Below are 17,916 nucleotides of genomic sequence, written 5' to 3'. Positions count from 1 at the left end.
AAGAAACACGAACTGATCTATGGAACATCTATAAAATTTGGCTTGTGTCAGTGTTTAGCTAATTTTATCAAATTATGCAGAGGAAACTATTTCAGACCATAGAGGGATTTCTTCAATCGACATACTGACTCCCCCTCAATCACAAATCCAAGTGGTTGTTGTATATAAATTTATTCCTTTATATCCCCACCGAGGAAAGTATTTTTCACATCAAGTTGATAAATCGGCAAGGAAGAATTAACATCAAGGGATAATAAGATATGTATCGAGTTCAATTTGGTCAACGAAGAAAACATTTCCTCATAATTGATCTCATAGCACTGAGTATAGCCAATGGCAATGAGGCATGCCTTAAGTTGTGCAACTAACCCATCCAAATTGTGTTTAACTATATAGACCCACTTATAGCCAATGGGTTTTTTGTCTAATGGAAGAAGAACTAGAGCCCATGTTTGATTCTCATAAAGTGCCTGCATTTCTTCTTCCATTGCCGCCTTCCACCCTGGATGTCGCTGTTGAATTTATGGCAAAGAGAAATACTTCATTGTCTTATTGTAATCAATGTACATGAACCTCTATTTATTACAGAGGAAGGTAGTAGAGTCCAATTACAATAAAACTATCTTTGTCCCAATTACACCCAAACTCTAACACTTAAAGATAAGTCCTAGCATAATTAAATAACTCAATATAGATAAAAGACAAACATAAATCAAACTAAAACTCTTCTAGGACGTGACCGTAAGATAAAGATGCTTTTGTGAGTCCTTCTTGATCTTCCAACTGATGTGATAAGGATGCCAGCTTATGGTAATCATTGTGGGTCATACTTCTTATGTGCTTGGGCCCATCTTGTGGGACTTCATTGGTTGTGTGGCCCATCTTATAATACTCTTAGATATGTGGGCCTTCCTTGGTCGTGTGGGCTTGGGCATATCTTCCAACACTCCCCCTCAAGCTGGGGGTGAGAAAACAACATGAACTCTCAGCTTGCTGCAAATGATATATAGAATCTTTTTTTTTTTTTTTGTACAATGTGGCAGATCTTCCAACACTCCCCCTTATGCTGGTGCTCTCGTTCATGAGGCCCAACTGGCATAAGAAAAGTGAGATTAAAATCACTTCAAGTCGTATGACATTGCTCTTTAATCCAGTCAATTAACTTCTATCTTCTATAGGTAGTGTCACTCCTATCTTCTATAGGTAGTGGGTCTATATGTTGGATGTTCGGCACACTCCTATTTTTTTATAGATAGTGCCACTCCTATCTTCTATAGGTAGTGGGTCTATACGATGTTCGGAAATGTAATAATAGAAAAACTTCTCCATCACCGTGTCCCTCCACAGGACAACGACTCTCAAGTGGTAGGAGTAATAAATGCCAATTCATGGGGGGTATAACATAGAGTTAGTAATAAACTCTTCCATCACGGTGAAATAACATAGATATTCTTACGGGTAGTGGATGTAGTAATAAGCTCCTTCATCATGGTGATGTAACATATATTAAGGCCACCTCTTCTTCAATAATAATGTCTCATCTAAAGAGACATAATAGCAACAGTTGTATAACACGACCATCTTCCAACTCATATAACAAGAACAAAAATAATAAACCTTGTAGAAGGACCCATGAAATAATCATAATCCGATATAAATATTTTTTCTTAGATGCAAAAGCTTCATATTTTGTGCTCCCCTTTTCTCGAATATTTTGACCACATAAACTTATCCACAACATAAGGAATAAAATACTCTTTCTTGTACTTCTTCTACTTCTCCACCTCAAACTGGGAGGTAATGGCAGTGATCCCAACTTGAACCAAATATCATAGATGTAGCAATAAGCCCAAATAACAGAGAAGTATAAATAAGCCCTCAAACCAAGGAGAAGTGAGATATTTTCCTGATATATCAACTCAAAAAGTACGCAAAATAATGGGCATAAATTCGGATTTTTCAATACAATAGAATACCACCATGACATTTGATTCTTTCAATGCGAATATTTATTTAAATATAGATCAGATTAACATGAAATTTTATCCTTCTGAAATTATACTTAAATACCTTTCATCCAAGTATAACTTAAATTCATAAAATATTATTATCAGAAGATAAATAATCTGATAGATTTCGGTCTCTATCATCTAGCCGAACTAAGTATTGTTTCTCCTTTTGGATATATATTTATTCATAAAAAGTCTCTTTCTTGATAGCACAAAATACCTTGGAAGTTGAGGCTTTCTGCTGCCGTTCAAACAACTTTTTCAATCTTACCTTTGCTGCTTCAAATGTAGATTTCTCTTTATAGATAACACAGATAAGAACTTAGTTGAATAGGTAAAAGAATATACTGACAGATATTTCTTTTGATATATATTTCTCCATATAAATTCTAGTTATTGATATAAAAAATACCTTGGAATCTGAAGATTGTTGCTACTGCTCGAACCTTTTTGCAATCATACCTTCGGTCATTCAAATATCGATATCTCTCTATAGATAACTCCGATTGGAACAAATAGTTTTTCTTTGGAAATTAAACTCAAATATATTTCCGTCAATATATAATTTGAAATATGAAAAACTCATTAAAGAGGTAAAAAATGCAAAGAAAATTACGGGTGTAGGGACTAAAAAAAAAACTAATAACCTAGACATAGGGTTTAGGGTTTAGAGAAAAAGGATCACATTACCTTTGTGCTCACAAAACCTGCTCTGATACCATGTTGAATTTATGGAAAAGAGAAATACTTCATTGACTTATTGTAATCAGTGTACATGAACCTCTATTTATAATAGAGGAAGGTAGTAGAGTCCAATTACAATAAAACTACCTTTGTCCCAATTACACCCAAACTCTAACACTTAAAGATAAGCCCTAGCATAATTAAATAACTCAATATAGATAAAAGAAAAACATAAATCAAACTAGAACTCTTCTAGGATGTGACCATAAGATAAAGATGCCTTTGTGAGTCATTCTTGATCTTCCCACTGATGTGATAAGGTTGTCAGCTAATGATAATCATTGTGGGTCTTACCTTTGTTGCTTCAAATGTAGATTTCTCTTTATAGATAACTCAGATAAGAAGTTAGTTGAATAGGTAAAAGAATATACTGACAGATATTTCTTTTGATATATATTTCTCCATATAAATTCTAGTTATTGATATAAAAAATACCTTGGAATCTGAAGATTGTTGCTACTGCTCGAACCTTTTTGCAATCATACCTTCGGTCATTCAAATATCGATATCTCTCTATAGATAACTCCGATTGGAACAAATAGTTTTTCTTTGGAAATTAAACTCAAATATATTTCCGTCAATATATAATTTGAAATATGAAAAACTCATTAAAGAGGTAAAAAATGCAAAGAAAACTACGGGTGTAGGGATTGAAAAAAAAAACTAATAACCTAGACATAGGGTTTAGGGTTTAGAGAAAAAGGATCACATTACCTTTGTGCTCACAAAACCTGCTCTGATACCATGTTGAATTTATGAAAAAGAGAAATACTTCATTGACTTATTGTAATCAGTGTACATGAACCTCTATTTATAATAGAGGAAGGTAGTAGAGTCCAATTACAATAAAACTACCTTTGTCCCAATTACACCCAAACTCTAACACTTAAAGATAAGCCCTAGCATAATTAAATAACTCAATATAGATAAAAGAAAAACATAAATCAAACTAGAACTCTTCTAGGATGTGACCATAAGATAAAGATGCCTTTGTGAGTCATTCTTGATCTTCCCACTGATGTGATAAGGTTGTCAGCTAATGATAATCATTGTGGGTCTTACTTCTTATGTGCTTGGGCCCATCTTGTGGGCCTTCTTTGGTTGTGTGGCCCATCTTATAACACTTTTAGATATGTGGTTCTTCCTTGGTCATGTGGGTTTGGGCATATCTTCTAACACTCCCCCTCAAGTTGGGGGTGAGAGAATAACATGAATTCCCAGCTTGCTGCAAATGATATATAGAATCTTTTATTTTTTTTGTATAATGTGGCAGATCTTCCAACAGTCACAAAACCTCCTAATAGGAGTGTAGGATAGAGAAGGAGGAGATAGATGCAAGAAATTTACAAGATGAAGAAGATAAACAACGGTGACATAGAAAATTGGATATGGGATGAGAAGTAGAGAGTCTAGTGCAAGCTTTGGGTTCTTTCCTTAAGGTGATGGGTTGAGTATCATATTGTGGTCCAAAAGGATCATGAGAAGATGGACTTACCTCGATGGGATCCGTAGACTCTTCAAGTATGGTGTCAACCAATGCTTCAGGGGGTTGAACAGTTTCTGCAGCACAGGGCACATCCAGCCGAGGAGAGGCTAGTACAGAGGAGAGACCCGGAGGGGCATTTTTGGAGTAGTATGAAGAATCTTCAAAAAAGGTTACATCCCTAGACACAACCTTTGGAGAGTAGGATTGTAGTAATTATAACCATTCTTCATGCGACAGTATCCTAAGAAGACATGTTTGACAGATTGTGGATTAAGTTTACTATGCTATGGGTAGATAATATGAACAAAGAATGTACACCCGAAGACTTTCAAGGGAAGCGAAAAAGGATCACCATGTAGAAAAAATAAGGAATAGGGGGCTTTATGACCGAGAATGGAAGAGAATAGCCTATTTATAAGAAATCATGCAGTCATGAAGACATGCGGCCAGTAAAAGTATGGTACTTTCATGGTATACAATAAGCCACAAACTATCTCAAGAAGATGATGGTTCTTTTGTTATACTACACCATTTTGTTGAGGCATGTAGACACAAGACGATTGATGGATAATGTCATTCTCTTGACAAAAAGAGTCAAGATTATTGAAGATATATTCTTTCGCATTATCAGACCTAACTACTTTCATTTTCTAACTGAATTGAGTGGCCAAGCATGATAGAATTTATAAATTGATGGTATTTCTGATCACCTCTTTAAAGATAAATAGCCATGTGGTAGGAGTAAAATCATCAATAAAGGCAATAAATCCCTTAACTCAAGAAATATTTGAGATGCTCAAGGGTCCCCATACATTTGTGTGAATCAACGAAAAAGAAGCAACACTTTTTTAAGTTAAGGTTGAGGAGAGTATGTGGTCCTCTGGTGTTTGCTCAGTTGATACACTTCACAATTTAAACATGAGATATCCTTAAAGGTAGGAAAAAAATATGAAGAGATTGTGTGGATGGAAGTCCCAACCGATTGTGCGCCTCAGTGTGCTCGGTTGAGATGACATTAATTTGAGGCACGTCTAGGTAGTAGAGCCCTCCGTGTTCATGGCGTCCACCAATCACCTACTTCATTATAAGATCCTGAAACACACAGGAGGTGGGTGAGAAGGTGATGAACAATTGAAATTTTGTGTAAGTTGACTAAAAAATAATAGATTCAATGGAAAAGTAAGAACAAAAAGAATATTTGTGAGTGGAAGTAATGGCGTAACAAAGGTGGATCCTTTCCCGAGAACTTTAGCTTGGGAGCCATAACCTATGGTAAAAAATTTATTCGAGAAACAAGGGGAGATAAATTGGAGTAGATTTTTGTTACCTGTGAGATGCTCGGAGGCCTCTGAGTCAATTATCTAAGATGAAGAAAAGGAAGTGGCAAAGAGCATACCTGAAGCAGTGGTGGAAACAACAGTTGAGGAGGAACTTGGAGGAGAGACCATTAGAGTTTTTATTTTCTACAAAAAGTCATACTCATCACTGGTAAGGGTCATCTTTTCGGTTGGTGGAGTAGACTTGTCCTCCTTTGTACCACTTACTGAGGCTTGATTAGCCTTGGCCAATTTTGGTGTGCCATGGATTTTCCAACATTGATTGATAGTGTGGCCATATTGCCCACAATGGGTGCATTCCTTGCTTTCTATTATGGAGAAACCATTCCTTCCACCTCTTCCTCATCTGTCTCTATAATTTCTTCCATGGCCTCGGTCATGGTCGGTTGATGTTACCCTATTCTTGGAATACATAGCAGATGATACTTCAATGGGAGAAGGGGAAGAGGAGTCTGGAATGCTGAGTAATGTGGCATATACATCATCAAAGGTGGGAATAGTAGAGGCACTAAGGATTTGAGTTATGGCAACCACGAGATATGCCTTAATAGTTGATAGACAAATGGTAGTGGGCAAGACTTCCTTTTGCTTGTCTTGGACAGAGACATCAGTGGAGTTAGCCTGAGCTAGCTTCAATTCTTGAAGAAGGCCTCTAACTCGAGCAAAATATTCATGGATATTTTCTCCTTGTTTAATATTCAACATACTTTGGATAATATCATATGACCTTTGTAAGTTATCGGAGCTAGAATACAACTTAGCACATGTCTCCAAAATGTGCTTACTGGTGTCTAGATGAACAAAATTGTTGGAGACAAGTTCTTCCATGATGTTGATGAAAAAACTAATAACCAATGTGTAATGTTTAACCACTTAGCATAAAAAACATCTTCTTCATCAATGGGTGGCCCAAGTTTGGTTAGGTGACCTAGTAGGTCCCTTGTAATAAGAAATCGTCGAGCTGATTAGGACCAGCTCAAGTAATTTAATATCCCTCGAAAGGATATGGTAGTAATCATGAGAATATCATTCTTGCTACCCATGTATTTTTCAATCATAAGAGGCAATTCAAGGGTAATAGTGTACTCAAATTTGAAGTAGCCTTAGTAAGCGGCTTGTAGAATCAAGTGAAGCCAAGAATAGCTCAGGTATATGGTAGGAGAACCCAAGCTTATCAAGCCTTTTAGGAAAATATGTAACCCTTTTAGACAAGTAAACTTGCTGGCCAAAAAAATCTACAATCAATTCTCTTGTCTTCCTTTTAGAGAATATAAAAAATCAAGCTACAAGCATGAAATCAAGTAAGGTAAGGTGGCATTCTGAGTAAGATTTTTCCAATATCATTCCAAAAATATATTTGACTCCAACTTGGAATAAACACCTCTAGATTCAATCCCTCATGAGTTAGGAAAGACATGATTTATTGAAAATTAAACAAATCAGGTCTAACTAAGAAGATAATGATCAAATGTGAGATCTCAAAAAACAACAATCTTTCATCAAATAGATATGTTCCAACTTGACTTTCCAAATGACCACTTAATTATTTTTGGGCTTGCTTCATTTTTATGTAAAACACAATATTTTATTCTTGATTTTTGGTGAAGATTGAGGCAAGAAAAAGTAGCCAACTAGTGGGTTTGAGTCAAACAAGGTCTGACCTCCCCATTCTTTAAAAATTCTGCACAATTTTTGGAATTAGATGCCCTAATTCCAAATTAACGAAAGCAATACTAATCAAAGAAGAAGAAAAAATAAGCACAAAATACAACAAGATTTATATAGGTTCGCCACAAGGTGAAACTACGTCCTGTCTTCCACTGCTGTAGTAATCCACTATAAAGATAAAATAGTTTACAAGAGAAATCACACACACTTACAAGTGTTTTTATCTAACCTCTCTCAAGCCCCAACTCAAGATCCTTCTCCGATGATGTAACCTTAATAGTAGCGCCCAAATATAAAGAGAAAACTAGGGCAACCACAATACAAGAGTGAGATCCCAAAATTGCCCTTAATGAAACAACAGTCAATATATTGTTGATCTGTGTAACGACTCAATGTAAGGCGTTGATTAGGCTCCACAACTTAACAATCTCCCACTTGGAGACTAATCCATCATCAATATCTCCTATGCAGTGACAACAACTTCTCAATCCTCAAAGAGAAGTCCAAATAAAGTTGCTCTGCATCGACAAAAACTTCTCAATCCTCAAAGAGAAGTCCAAATGAAGTTGCACACAACTTTAGTTTCTCAATCGTGATACTCTTTGTTAACATATCAGTCAGATTCTAACTCCCTTGAATCTTCTCAAGTGCTAATACTCCATCCTGCTCTTGTATGTGCTTGTCCTGGCATGATAAATAGGGTTCTTTGCTAAATGAATAGCACTCTGAGTGTCACAATACAACACATTCTTCTTATGCATGAGACCTAATTCTTCCCAGTACATATCCAGTGGTACTCTTCCTGCATCAATGTCTCCAGCCATGTTAGCATCTACATAACCCTGTAATCCCAAGTCTGACTTTCTGAAACATAAAGCTGAGTTTGCAGTGTCTCTCAAATACCTGAGAATCCACTTCATTGCTTCCCAATGTTGTTTACCTGGATTAATCACATATATCTATTCACAACTCCCACTACATGAGCACCATGACATACATGAGACTGCCAATAGCAGAAATATAAGGCACATTGGCAACGTAGGCTCGCTCTTGCTCTATAGAAGGTGACTGCTCCTTAGATAGCCTAAAGTGACTAGCTAAAGGAGTAGTCACTAGTTTTGCATCATTCACGTTGAATCTGCTCAACACCTTCTTCACATATTCTTCATGTGACAGTTTCAAGACATCAATGTCCCCTTTAATCCTCATCCCAAGGATTTTTTTTGCAGCACCCAAATCCTTTATTTCAAACTTCTTGGACAACTCCCTTTTCAACTTTTCTATTTCCTGGTTTGCAAGCACTTGGTATCAACATGTCATCAACATATAATAGTATAATGGTACAGGATTCATTAAGCTTCTTCACATAACAACAATGATCTGTCTAGCTTCTCAAGAAACCATCAATACTTGTAAAGGTGTCAAACTTCTTATACCACTATCTTGGAGCTTGTTTAAGACCATACAAGCTCTTCTAAAGTTTGCACACCATTTTTTACTTTCCTTATGTTTTGAAACCATGTGGCTGCATCATGTAAATTTCTTCCTCCAAATCACCTTGAAGAAAGGCTATCTTTACATCCAACTACTCTAAGTGCAAGTCTTCATTTGCCACTAGTCCAAGCACAATTCTAATAGTAGTCAATTTCACTAATGGAGAAAAAATCTCAGTGGAGTCAATGCCTAGTTTTTGTTGAAAGTCTTTTACCACTAGTCTTGCCTTGTACCACTTTCTGCCATCATGTTCGTCTTTTATTCAATACACCCGTTGATTCTGCAAGGCCTTCTTCCCTTTTGGTAACTTGGTAAACTACCATGTCTTATTGGATAGCAGTGAATCCATCTCATCCTTCATGACCAACTCCCACTTTGTTGATTCATCAACTTGCACGACTTCCTCATTGTTGAATTTAGGATCCCTTTTCCAATATTCTGAGCAAGAGATAGGAGAAAGAAAAAAGAAGAAAAGAGCAAAAGAGCTCTCGGGTAGAGAGAAGAAAAAAAAGAAAAGAGAGATGTGTGCCAAGCAAAGAGAGAGAGATTTACTCAAGAAGGAGATGTGTAAGTTGATTAATTCTGAATTACAACACCTCTATTTATAGTAGAGGAAGTGATAGAGTCCTTATACAATTAACCTTTCAATCTCCTAATTACATTCCAACTCTAACTCTCTAAGATAAGCCTATCATGAAAAGATTACACAATCTACTAGAAGTCTAATATGAGTTGAACTAGAACTCTTCTTCAATAATGTGAATATAAGGGAGGAAGCCAGCTCGAGGTCTTATCCTTGTGGGTCCCACATGATCTTCCAGCTCGTATTGATAAGATTACCAGCTCGTGGTATCTTTGTGGGTCCCACTAGATCTTCAAGTCTTCCAACTCATTTCAGCTTGTGCTTCTTATCTTATTAACACGTGCTAGCATGGGTGAGGACTTCTTGGTATCGCATGTCCTCATGGCAGGTCCCACAAGCTCGTGCACCATGGTGGGTCCCACATTGTAATACTCCCCCTCAAGCTAGGGTGAGAAAACATCATTAATGCCCAACTTGCTGCAGATGGTAGACATAATCTTGTGACGGACCGGTTTGGTGAGAATATTTGCAACTTGACTTTGTGATGATATATGCCTTAGAGATAAAAAAAACCTACTTGGAACTTTTCTCATATAAAATGGCAGTCCACTTCAATATGCTTTGTTTTTTCATGGAAGATTGGATTTGATGTAATGTGTATTGCTACTTGATTATCACAATATAGATCCATCAGAGCTTCTTTATAGAATCCCAATTCAATGAGAAGAGATCTTATCCATAGGAGTTCAGTAACAATGTGTGCCATGGCTCTGTATTCTGCTTCTGCACTAGATCGTGCTACTACATTTTGATTCTTGCTTTTCCATGTAACCAAATTCCCTCCAACCATCGTACAAAATCCCGAAGTAGATTTTTTGTCATCCGGGGATCCGGCCCAATCAGCATATGAGAATCCTTCGATGTTGAAGTGACCATGGTTTTTATAGACAAACCCTCTTCTTGGAGCTCCTTTTAGTTGTCGTAGTATCCTTTCAAGTGCTTTCCAATGACTAAGTTGTGGCTTGTGAATGTATTGACTTACCACACTTACTGCATATGATATATTCAGCCTTGTTACACACAGGTAAAAACGTTTTCCTACTAGTCTTTGATATTTTCCAATATCTACATGTTCTCTAGTGCCTCCACATAATTTTTTAGTTGAGTCCATAGGAGTGTCTGTTGGTTTTCATGCCATCATTCTTGTCTCCTCTTGTAGATCAAGGGCATACTTCCTTTGGGATAGCACAATCCCATGTCTGGATTATAATACTTCAATACCCAAAAAATATTTGAGTAGTCCAAGATCCTTTGTCTTGAATTCAGCACATATTTTTCCTTTGTTTTCTGGATGCCCTTGGAATCACTACCAGTTAAAATGATATCATCAATATAAACAACTAGAATTACCTTACCTCTCCATGTGTTTTCAATAAATATTGAGTGATCTCCAGAGCATTTGTAAAAGCCAGACCATATGAGGGCTTGACTAAATTTCTCAAACTATGCCTGAGGGGACTGCTTGAGACCATACAAAGATTTTATTAGTCGACATACTGACTGCCCTCAACCACAAACCCAGGTGGTTGTTGCATATAAATTACTTCTTTAATATCCCCATTCAGAAATGCATTTTTCACTTCAAGTTGATATATCAACCTTGATGAATTGACCGCCAAAGATAATAATATATGTACTGAGTTCATTTTTTCCACTGGAGAGAAGGTTTGTTCATAATCAATTCCATAACACTGAGTATAACCTTTGGCAATCAGTCGAGCCTTTAGTCGTGCTATTGACCCATCCAGATTATGTTAGTATAAACCCACTTACAACCAATGGGTTTTTTATCTGTTGGAAGAGGAACCAGTGACCATGTCTGATTGTCATTAAGTGTCTTCATTTCTTCATCCATTGCTACCTTCCACCCTGGATATTGTAGAGCCTTCTGATAGGACTGTGGAACAGATATGGAGGACATAGAAGAAAGAAACTAACAACATTGAGGTGAGAGGAGATGATGAGACACAAATTTTGAAATGGGATGAGACGTAGAAGGTCTAGTGCATGATCTAGGTTCTTTCCTTACAACAGTAGGACGAGTATCATATTGAGGGCCAAAAATAACTAGGGATGAAGGAATTACCTCTATGGAATCTATTAACTCAGCAAGTGTGGTGTTGGCCACTTCCTCTGGGGGTTGAATAATCTCTGTATCACAGGGCACAACCGGTCAAGGGGAACCTGGTACTAAGAATAGACTAGGAGGAGCATTGTCAAAATAAAATGAGGAGTCTTCAAAAAATGTTACATCCCTAGACACAAATAAACGATGAAGAGTGGAACTATAACAAACATAACCCTTTTGTGTGTGAGAGTAACCCAAGAAGATACACTTGATAGATTTAGGATCAGGTTTGCTGTGTCTAGGAAATGGATTATGAACAAAGCATTGACATCCAAAGACTTTCAAAGGTAGTGAAAATGGATCATCATTTGGTAATAATCAAGAGTAAGGAGATTTATTACCAAGAACGGAAGATGGTAGACGATTTATGAGAAATCAAGCCGTAAGGACTGCATGAGGTCAATAAAAGTAGGGAACTTTCATGGCATATAATAAACCTCGAGCTACCTCAAGAATATGATGAATTTTCCATTCAGCTAAACCATTTTTTTGATGAGTGTAGACACATGATGTTTGATGGATAATGCCATTTTCTTGACAAAAAGAGTCAAGGTCTTTGGAAACGTATTCTTTGGCATTATCAGACAGGAGAATTTTTTATTTTCTAACCAAACTGTGTGAGTACAATAGCATGAAATAACTTAAAAATAAATGGTATCTCAAAACGCCTCTTAAATACAAAAAACCAAGTTGTGAGAGTGAAATCATCAATAAATGTATTAAAATATTTTGCTTGAGAAATGTTGGAGACATTCAAGGGCCCCTAGACATCAGTATGAATTAAAGAAAATGGAATAACACTTTTGACTTCTGGATGAGGAGAGTATGTAATCCTTTGATGTTTACTCAATTGACAAACCTCACAATGAAATTCTGACTTTACTTTAAGACAAGGAAACATATAATGAATAGATTGTGCAGATGGATGTCCCAACCGATTGTGCCATAACCTTGTCTCATTTTCAGTAGTGGAAACCATATTCATTTTTGGCACATCCAGGTAGTAAAGCCTTCCTTGTTCATGGCCTCCACCAATCACCTGCTTCTTTATAAGATCCTGAAATACACATGAAGTGGGTGAGAAGGTAACAAAGCAATTAAAATATTTTGTCAGCTGACTAACAGATAATAGATTCAAAGGGAAAGTAGGAATGAAAAGAATATCAGTGAGCGAAAGTGATGGTGTGATAGAAGTGGATCATTTTCCTTGGACTTTGGTTTGAGAATCATCAGCTATGGTAACAAACTTGTGTGAAAGACACGAAGATAGAGAATGTAATAATTTTTTGTTACCTGTACGATGCTCGGAGGCTCTTGAGTCAATTATCTAGGATGAAGATGAGGCAAATAGCATACCTGAAGCAGTAGTGGCAGCAGTAGTTGCAGAGAAACTAGGAGAAGAACCCAACATTGTCTTCATTTTCTGAAATAGGTCATACTTTTCTTCAGTAAAAAATTTCTGTGCTACTGATTTTGTGGGTTGTTCTTCTTTTGTATCACTTACAAAGGCTTGATTAGCCTTTGTCAGTTCTAACTATCCATTGGCTTTATAGCATATTTCTTTATAATGACCATATTGTCCATAGTAATTGCATGCCTTGTAATCCTTGTAATAGCATTGATCTATAGTGTGGCCAAATTTTTTAAAATGAGTACATTCTTTCCCATCTGCTCTGTCAACACCAGTCCTTCCACCTCTTCCTCTGCCTCCTCTATAACCTCTGCCTTGGCCTCAGCCGCTGTCAGATGATGATCCTCTATGATTGGAATACATAGCGGATGATACTTCAGTAGAGGAGGAAGAAGTGTCTAGAATACGAAGTAGTGTTGCACATACATCATCAAACTTGGGGACAGCATAAGCACTTAGAAGTTGACTCTTGGCAATCTCAAGATGGGGTTTAATATTTGGAAGGCAAATAGCAGTAATTAAGGCTTCCTTATGCTTGTCTTGGATAGAAATATATGTGGTTGAAAGCTGAGCTAACTTCCACTCTCGAAGAAAACCTCTAAAGTGGTCCAAGTACTCATGGATATTTTCTCCTTGTTAAGTATTCAACATCCTTTGGAGAATGTCATATGGTCTATGAAGAGTATCCGGTTAAGAGTACAGTTTAGCACATGTCTCTCAAATTTGTTTAGCAGTGTCAAGATGAATGATATTATTGGAGACATGTTCTTCCATACAGTTGATTAACCAACTAATCACCAAGGTATCATTTTTCAACCATTTTTTTATAAAAAATATCATCTTCAATAGGTGGTCCTTGGGTGGTGAGGTGACCAAGTAGGTCTTTTGTTATAAGGAACCTCCGAACCGATGTGGACCAACTCATAAAATTTGATACCCCACATAAGGCTATGGTGGTAATTCTTAGTATATCATTTTTTATATTCATATTGTCTTCAGCCATGATATACCTTTCTTCAAAAAGAAATCCAACAATAACACCAAGTATTATTCTTCAAATAACTCGATGTATGGGGAACTTTAGCATTGATGCTAAATTATTATTCTAATTTTTTTTCTCTAATACCACTAATAATAGACTCAATAACAATCTTCTATATCAAGGGAGTCTTGATCCCACGAAAAAAATTCCAACAATCTGAACATGGACTGGTCTCGGTTAACAAAATTTCCAAACCGACAAAACTGTTTTGATAGCTTCTTCTAGATGGAGAGGCATGCATATCCACAATATAATAAGATGAAAGCATTCACATACTCATCTTTAAATCATCTTCTAAATTCTGAAACCAGTAACATGAAGAAAAAATATTTAATCACTTATCTCATGGTTTGTGATATTTCTTCACAAAAGCGCCTTCTGTGAGTGGTGTTAATCATCAATTCTTTAAAGCATTCCAATGGTTCCCCTCTTCCAATGCGTTCTTGGTAATAAATCCCCTTACTCTCTATTATTACCCAATGATGATCCCTTTTCATGGCCCTTGAGAGTCTTCGGGTGTCAATGTTTTGTCCATATTTCTTCCCCCAAACACAGTAAACTTGATCCAAAATCTATCAAGTGTATTTTTTTAGGATACTCCCGCACACAAAAGGGTTATGTTTGCTATAATCCCACTCTTCAGTATTTACTCATGTCCAAGGATGTCACATTCTTTGAAGACTCTCCATTTTATTCTGACCATTGTCCTCTAGGTTTATCTTCCGTACCAAGGTCTCCTCAATCGGCTGTGCCCGTGCTACAGACACTACTCAGCCCCCTGACACTCTGGCTAACACCACACCTATTGAGTTTACGGATCCCACTGAAGCAAGTCCATCTTCTCCAGTTATTTTTGGCCCACAATATGATACTCATCCTATTGCCCTCCGAAAAAGAACCTCGATCATGCACCATGCCCTCTACTTCTCATCCCATAACAAATTTTGTGTCTCATCATCATCTGTCCCTGTATGTTATCAATTTCTCTCTGCTATTTCTTCAATCTCTGTACCACATTCCTATCAGGAGGCTCTCACACATCCAGCGTGGAAGGCGGCCATGGATGAAGAAATGCAGGCTCTTTATGAAAATCAGACATGGGTACTAATCCCACTACCATCAGACAAAAAACCTATTGATTGTAAATGGGTGTTTACTGTGAAACACAATCCGGATGGGTTCGTGGCTCGGTTGAAGGTTTGCCTTGTTGCTAAAGGCTATACACAATGCAATAACATTGATTATGAGGAAATCTTCTATCCAGTGGCAAAAATGAACTTGGTATGAGTATTATTATCTCTGGTAGCTAACTCTTCTTGATAGGTCTATCAACTCGATGTCAAAAATGCTTTTTTGAATGGGGATATCAAAGAGGAAATTTATACACAGCAACCACATGGGTATGTGGTTGAGGGGGAGTCTGTATGCTCACTAAAAAAATCCCTTTATGGTTTGAAATAGTCTCCTCATTCATGGTTTGAAAATTTTAGCCAAGCACTTATACAGGTCGGATTTCAAAGATGCTCTGGAGATCATTCCGTATTTATTAAAGACACACCAAAGGGAAAAGTTATTATGGTAGTATATGTTGATGATATTATTATAACTGATAGTGATCCCGAGGGCATCCAGAAAATAAAAGAAAGGATATGTGCTGAATTCAAGACAAAAGATCTAGGACTGCTCAAATAATTTTTGGGTATTGAAGTACTACAATCCAGACATGGAATTATATTATCTAAGAGGAAGTATGTCCTTGACCTATTGGAGGAGACTGGAATGCAGACCAGCAAAAACTCCTATGGACCCAAATACAAAATTATGTGCAGGTACTAGAGAAGAGATAGATACCAAAAAATATCAAAGATTGGTGGAAAAACTTATTTACCTCTGTGTAACAAGGCCGGATATTTCATATGCAGTCAGTGTGGTAATGTTATGCACCTAGCCAATACTACCCAAAAGACCGGCCTATTAGAAGCGGAAGACATAGGTACATAACCCAGGACCATAACATCACACCCACGCTTGCGAGAGCCGACGTCCACGACGACCCACTTGACATGGCCTACTCTAGCGACGGCCCATGGTGTGGGAACACACTCAGGTCGCCCCTTCCGCAAATCGTGGTGGCCCATTAGTGCGGGAAGCACACTCTGGTTGCCCCCTCCGCAGTCGCCCCTCAGGGATTCGAACTCGCAACGTAGCGTTAGCTCTGATACCAAATGTTATGCACCTAGCCAATACTACCCAAAAGACCGGTCTGTTAGGAGCGGAAGACATAGGTACATAACCTAGGACCATAACAGGTAAGTCAATATATGCACAACCCACAACTAAGTCATTAGCAAGCACTAGAAAGGATATTGCGATATCTGAAAGGAGCACCAGGAAGATGGCTTCTCTATAAAAATCATGGTCACTTCATCAGCGAAGGATTCTCATATGTGAACTGGGTCAGATCCCTGAATGATAGAAATTCTACTTCAGGATACTGTATGATGGTTGGAGGGAACTTGGTCCTTATTCTTCATCCATGTGTTTTTTGCACCCTTCTTTGCATACCCGGGGTCAGCACAGACTAGAATGATGTCAAACAAAGTACCTGATTTCACCTACCAGAACTCAACTGCAACATATTTTAAGTTGGGGAAGACATACAAATAGGGATCGTCCTTAAAATCAGGGTTATTAATCATAGGTGCTTTCCATTTGCCCTTGTAGTTCGGGTTCTTTATTTTCTTTTGCTTCCATGCTTCCATATACTCAGGATTTGGAATAGTAGGTGAAATCCATTCACCATCTTCCTCATCGTCCCAGTCGTCAGGCTTCTGTGCATCATGATCAGTTATTTCTTTTGGGATGTCATCGTCCCCTTCAGGCTTCGTATCTTCTGGGTCTAGAATATATTCATGATCATCCCAATCCTCTGGCTTCTTAGCAGCAAGATCCTTCATTTGTTTTGGAGGGAGTAAGTCCCAATCGGTATACAAGCTTCCAGTCTGTTTTTCATTGTTATCAATCAGTATACTGTATGTAGCATCCGGATGGATGATGAAAGTGTAAACATGTGTTAGCTGGTCTATTTCACAGGGAATGTCCTTCTTTATCAAGTGATTCTGTCCATCACGAGTCAAGATCGCATGAACCTTCCTAGTTCTATAGCCACATATGTCAGGTCCAAACATAATGTTGTATGGAGTTTCTCCACCAAAGTTCTTTTGATCCACATCACTGCTTAGAAACTTCATGTACCCACCACCACAATCAAGCTTATGCTCATGCTTAATAGAAATTCGAAAGACCAAGGTCTTGTCTTTGTTAGAGAGCTCAGGAAACTGTGAAGAGATAGCAAAAAAATTGTACTCTGGAGAAGTTTGGATGCCTTTATCATTGGGATCACCACTCCATTTTCCAGAAGGGTGTTCCCAATCACCTGACATGCCTTCATCTTTTTTCCAATCTGATTTCACCCAGAAGATTTGTTGGGGCAGCTCTCCTACAATTAATTCCATTGATCTGGGGTAGTGACCAAATCTGCTTGGTTCCAGAAACCAGCCGAGATGAAAATCTCTTGCCCGTTGAGCTCTTGCCATATCTTCGATTCTCTCACTAGAAGGTTCATACCACAAGAAATCTAACACGATTCAAATGTTGATTGGAATAGCAGCAGGCCCAGCAATAGTTACAACACTAATAGTAGAACCAGACAGCACGAATGCATCCTTATCATTAGATACAGGTTCCCTTCGCTCAGCTGATGATTTTTTCTCCACCAATATGCCACCTGGAGCCCGCATAATCTTGCATGAAGTAATGATACCCAACTCAGAAAACACTTCAATCAGCTTCTCATCAGCTATAGCCTCTGTGACCAATTCCAGAAAACCCAACAGAATGTCTATTAACACACACCCTCTGTGATAATTAAGCTCTTTCTCAAACAGAAAAGGA

At 37.6% G+C, this 17,916-nt stretch overlaps 1 pseudogene; it reads right to left on the bottom strand.

Moving 5' to 3' along the window:
* Window positions 1–16,448: 16,448 nt before the first annotated feature.
* Window positions 16,449–17,558, bottom strand: LOC137938433 (calreticulin-like; annotated as a pseudogene).
* Window positions 17,559–17,916: the final 358 nt, after the last annotated feature.

The sequence above is a fragment of the Aristolochia californica genome, unplaced genomic scaffold (assembly GCF_029961685.1).
Source record: "Aristolochia californica isolate CCGP_79_NKW_82.1479 unplaced genomic scaffold, dmAriCali1.0.hap1 SCAF_8, whole genome shotgun sequence".
NCBI classification, from domain to species: domain Eukaryota; kingdom Viridiplantae; phylum Streptophyta; class Magnoliopsida; order Piperales; family Aristolochiaceae; genus Aristolochia; species Aristolochia californica.
The sequence above is the reverse complement of the archived record's forward strand: the minus strand, read 5'-3'. Positions and strand labels throughout refer to the sequence as shown.